The sequence below is a fragment of the Vicia villosa genome, linkage group LG1 (assembly GCF_029867415.1).
Source record: "Vicia villosa cultivar HV-30 ecotype Madison, WI linkage group LG1, Vvil1.0, whole genome shotgun sequence".
In the NCBI taxonomy this organism is placed as follows: Eukaryota; Viridiplantae; Streptophyta; class Magnoliopsida; order Fabales; family Fabaceae; genus Vicia; species Vicia villosa.
The window spans coordinates 163,527,427-163,533,627 of NC_081180.1; positions in this window are offsets into that span (position 1 = coordinate 163,527,427).

Consider the following 6,201-nt stretch of genomic DNA (forward strand, 5'->3'; position numbering starts at 1 on the left):
CAGGATAATAATAGAATGAGTCCAGAGGTACTAGGTCCATAAGTCCGAATCTCCAAAGTGCTAGGGATAGTAACCGATAGTCCAAAGAGAACCTTATGTATTTTTTAGATTTTGGTTATTTATTAGTGTTTTAGCAAGAAAAGTAGAGTATGGTCCAAGTGGACAAAGAAAAATAACAGAAGCATAAACATATGTCCAAGTGGACAAAGGGAAAATGGCGGAAAGTAAATATGATGAAATGATAAAATAAAGCGATAAAGCGAGAAATATAAAGAGCGGTAATATAAAGAGCGGTAATATAAAGAGCGGTATAGTAAAGGTGCGGAAATTAAAGTTAGTTGTTAAATGTTAAAGATAACCATCTTGAAACTTGTCAAGTATGTTATCAAAGTTAGTAGGAAGATCTATGGTGAGTGAATGATGTACTCGGATTTAAAGTCAATGGGGCTTATCAGAAGCTTGATAAAATCATAGCGACTAAACGATAAAAACCTCCACAAGTCTTAAATCAACCACATACAATTCTCTTCCATGTTTGATCTTTTTGATTCGGGACACGAAATATTGCGCTATGTTAAGCAGATCGCCAAGTGATTTATGTAGAAATCACCCTACAACGAGGCCGGTCAAAACTTTATGTGCTAATGCATGCGAGAAGAGCGATATGTAGATCGCCTTCTGAAAGCAATACCGCACGAAAAGAAAATAGGTAACGATCTAGTCTTCACTAAGAATCCATAAGAATTCTCAAAGTATTAAGACTTTCATCGATCAAAAGAAAAAAAGGAGAAGAAGAAGATAAAATGCATAAAGATAATCAACTCACATTATCATTAATATCATTCATCTAATATTATGGATTTGGTTCTTTCAAACCTATCAACATCCTAGATCCAATGATATTAATGAAATGGAGGAAGAAGAATAAAATTCACAAAAAGATAATCAACTCACACTATCATTAATATCATTCATCTAATATTATGGATTAGGTCATTTCAAACCTATCAACATCCTAGATCCAATGATATTAATGAAGTGGAGGAAGTAGGAAACCAAAACAAGCATAAAAAAGGCAAAAAAACACATTCTGCCAGCAGGAAATCGATTTCATGCAGAGGGAAATCGATTTCCATAAGGCAGTTTTAAAAAAAACAAGTTACGTACAGCATGAAATCGATTTGAGCCTTAAGGAAATCGATTTGACCAGTGCAAATTTCAGCAAAAACAACATGTAAAGGCATAAAACTTGACTTAAGCAAACATACAAACACCTTATGATCACATATCAATTGGAGCACGAATTTTCCATCAAATCACCATCAAATAGCACCAATATAGCATCAAAGATGCATCACACACAAGCAACAAAGATCTACATCATGATATACAAAAAGGATGAAGAAAATTTACCAAATCTTGAACAAAACTTGGATCTACTTCAAGAATCACCAACACAAATCTTGATCTCTCAACAATTGAAGAAAAAAAAGTGAAATGGATGGTGGTTTAGCTCAAAGTTTGTGAGGTTCAAGGTGTGACTCACAAACTTTATGAAAGAACAAAGAGCTTTGGTGAATTTGGTAGGGATGAGGAGAGAAATTGCAAGGGGTTTTTTGGCTCTCAAAGCTTGAGAAATGAGAGAGTAGAGGGCTCTATTTATAGGGTGAGAGCAAGAGTAGTGGTAGTTTGGTCTTTTTGCATTTGGTAATTAGCTTGTGTTTAATTGGTGATTAAAGTGGCAATTAAATGGTAAAAAGTGGTAAAATGGGGTTTAATGAAGAGAATTATTTTGATGAGGTGGAAAATTGGTGAAATGACAAAGATGGTCAAAGAAAATAGGTGCCAAAATCAAATCAAGCTTCCCTCTCTATTTTTTTTGAATTTCGCCTTAAGGAAATCGATTTCCCCAGGAGTGAAATCGATTTCACTCTGTTCCAGAAGAGAAATTGGCGCAAAATACACTAGGGAAATCGATTTACCCAGGAGGGAAATCGATTTCATGCTGTCCAGAATGTGATTTTGTTGAAGATTGCTGCAGGGAAATCGATTTACCCAGTAGGGAAATCGATTTCATCAGTCAAAAATGTGAAAAATGCCTTGCTTATTGCATGTCTTGGCTTGGTACCTACAAAACAAAAGCCTACAAAGAAACAAAGCAATATTTTTGGTATTTGGGTTAGTATAATATGCATAAAAGATAAACAATCATTGGTGCTTGATGGTCCCTCTCATTGATGAGGTGAGTGCAACACCATAAACAAACTTCCAAGTGAAGCTCTTGATTAGTGATTGGGATATGAATGATATAGGATCTTAGGGTCAAAAATTGGGGTATGACAGGTACCAAAATCTTCGTCTGAACTGGAAAAAGAGTTACGTTTTTGCAGACAACAATATCTCCCATATGATGTTTGTCTCTTTGATCTTGTTGCATGCAACTAATCAGATTCACCCTCTAAAACCGATTTTGTTTGAAGTTTTGCACAGAACAAAATCTCCCTTGAAATTGTTTTTGATTTGAACCTGTCATTGTAAAGTGAAATAAAGGTATATAAAAGGAATACCATATTATGCTTCTATATATGTTATAATAGTTGAATGCAGTATATAATTTTATAATATAGTTTACTCACAATGTTAAATGTGTGATTTAAAACAAATGGACATGGTAAATGTGTGTCTGTTAAATACTTCAACAATTCTTGAAATTTATTTTTCTGAGCTGCAATGTTGTGTTTTCGTTCATCGTATATCAACCGATTTCCAAGGAAATCAAGCACATAATGATTAGGATATGACATTGGCTTAAATTCTTTTAAGTTCCTCCTATTTTCTGTAATTGTTTCTCAATTTCCATTAAAGTCAACTGTTAGATTTCTTTGGAAGTGAGAGACGACTCTAAAAGTAATGGGAAAAAATGAAAATGAGAAATAATATATTTTAATGAGTAATTAAATTATAATACCATATAGTAAACCTACAAATTATCTGGACTCATTGACAAACTTCTTGGTTCATAAAGAATTCCATCAGATAAGTAAACCCAAGTGTTTCGCCAAATGTGATATGGTTGATTCATTGAAGCTGATAACAACATGGCAACAAAGAGTTTCCGCAAAAAAACTCTGAAAACCCAAATACATGCCTCTTTTATTGCCTCAATGAACTCCTTGTCATCTTGTATAAATCCCATTGCAAAGCATGCCTCTCGAAAACTCTCATGTTTAAACTCTTCAATAGTTTTGAGATCATCATAACTGATTGGTCCTTTCTTTACAGTTAACAACATTCTCATATATTATAGTTCCCCTATCGTGGGAGGGATCCAAATTAATCGACCAATTGTGTAACCTCTTTTCCTTGGTTTCAGAGTTCTTGTTTTTTTATGTAAACACATTTTGAAAGAAATTGACCATATGTCAATAACTTGGCTTCCTCATATTCTTTATCTTCAACAAACCATGAAGTAAACATTGATTCAGTTACACTTTCCTTAAGTAAGACATTTCCTATTTGTTCAAAATCTTAGTAGTACACTGAATTTTCTCCTTCCAAGTGAAAAAACAATCTTTCAACACCTGGTTGGTTTCCTTCCATGAATAGAATAATAAAAAAATCTTCAACATGCTTCGCTTGGGGAAACATATCTGCAATCAAGGTATTGTTTGATTTTGTCCTTATTACCCTCGCTTGTGCTATTAGTTGGAACAATGATAGCGAATATTCTATCTGAACCCTTGTTTATGCACTTGAAGTGATATTTAATTAAAGTACTTTAATTGCACCATTCCATATTTCTGGTACTTCATACTTCATTAGCAAACTTGGATTGTGTGGAACAACATGGCCGCTATGAAGTTTAATTCCATTCTTCTCAATTGAATGCCCATTATCTCTTCTTCTGTATACAGGATATCCATTTTCATCAACCACAGTCACATCTTGAAACTTTTTTGGATAAAACTTGGAACACCTTCCATTTTTCATGCATGGACATATTGGGTTTGCCAACCCACAAGGTCTGTGTACCATGTGGTTCTTCACCAAATTATACAACCTCAGATGTTTCAATGGATCAGGAACCTCAGTCGATATAATCTTATCGATATCATCAAGTGCCAGGTATTTATTTGACGGGTGCAAAATATAATAATGCGTGCATGTGGAAACCCTCTTTTCTGAAATTTAATTGTGTACATATTTGGACGTAAATAGATAATAAATAGAAAAAGTTAACCAGACAGTATGATAAAAAATTAAAAATAATGAAATAATAAAAGTATATTTGACTTACAATCAAGTACTTTGCCTAAGACACCTTTTTTTGTCACGTCAGACAAAAGGCTATCAAACTTCATTTCGAATATCTTAGCAATAATGTCAGGTCTATCATGTGCCTTCAAGTTGAGAGGATTCAAAGCTCTTTGAATTTCTGGCCAATTTGGGTTGCAGGTGAAAGTAATAAATAGGTCTGGAAAACCCACCTTACTACAAATAGCCAGTCCGTCATAGTACAACTGATCCATAAATCTTTGACTACAAACATAGGATAATGGTTAAATGACTATTTTTCCGGTACTTGCCCCATCAGCTTGACTTTCATGTCCATTTTGATTGAGATTGTTATACTTTGACACTCAAAGCTTAGATTAGTTGTTTCTGATCCATTTCAACATATCTCATTCAAGCACTGTGTAACCATCAACCATAAATTGTTGAAACAACCTCCTTGATGATAAAAGTGTTTTGCCTTCATGTAACTGATTTTGTATTTGAAAAGCAACCCATTCTCTAATTGTCAGCCTATTTCTTGGATTATCGTAAAAAATGTCAAGATCCCGGTGTGCAACATTTGGTCTATATCCATCTTCACCATAAGGAAAAATCAAAGGATATTGGAATGCAAAATAGCTTGCATGAAACTCATCAATGCATTTTAGTTTCCCCCCATGTTTTTGCATTATTTTGTCTCTTTCTTCAGTTGTGTCTATGTCCCCAACAATTAAAGCAGCAAACTTAAAAATAATTGGTTGGTTGTATATTCTCCCATCTATAGTTCTATTTTCTATTAATCTAAATTTCAAATTGTATATGTTGTCCTAATTAAGTCTTTATCTTTCCATAAGGAAACTCTTGGCATGTGTGTTAAAGTTGTACAACATTTCACATAAATTCTTGACAATCTGGGGATGAATGTTGTTTTTGTTGCTTTTATGAAAAATAAGCAAGTAATTAGTTGTAGAAGAGCATATTTTTAGGGACGTAACGCTAAACACAGTAACAATTTATATTCAAAGGAAATAGTAAGATTAAAGAGTAAAAATATGATCTTCTAGAAAGACTTACTGTAGGCCTTTCATTCTATTGGTAACTTTATTCTCTATGTCATAGATGTAAAGTTGTCCAAATTTTGGTGGTTATCCTTTTGTTGGCAATAAACTCCCAATTCGGTGGCAAGACTGTCCTTGGATGCGAATTGTTGGTGGGCCAAGACAGTTGTTGAATTTTTTGTCCAATTTGGCACCGGGAGAAGTGAATGCAAACATCATATTATATGTTTGAAAATGAGGTTCCCCTTTAGCCATAGCTCTCTCTTCAAAAATCCAATTTCAATACAAACATGAGCATAAAATTATGAATACCTAACCTCTACCATACCTATCATCATGCCAACCTTTAGAAAGTAAGAACCCCACCATTACCTTATCAATTTCTTCAAAAATTTCTTAGCAATTGAGGTTCCCCTTTAGCCCTAGCTCTCTCTTCTCATCAACTTCTACATTCTTTCACAAAATGCTAAATCTCCTTCCTTTTATAATTTTTTTTTGTTTTATTCATCTTACTACATTCTAATTTTCAACTAATGGGCTCTATTTCACACCCTCGCTAATACTACTACCCCACATTAGGCCCAAATGCTACTAACCTCATTATATTAATACTACTAATTAATTAATAAAATAGCATAATATTAATTAATCTCCCAACTACATTAATCAATTCACAAGCACCATAAAATAATTAATTAAAAATAATCAGGTGTTACAACACTCACACAGGACATTACCCAAATCGTAATACTTTGTGTATAAAAGGGAGTTGTAGCATAATTATGATAATGTTGATGATTGTAATACGGTGGGAGAACTGACTTTTTGAAATGTCGCGGATAGCAAGAGTCGCCATCGACTTTTATTT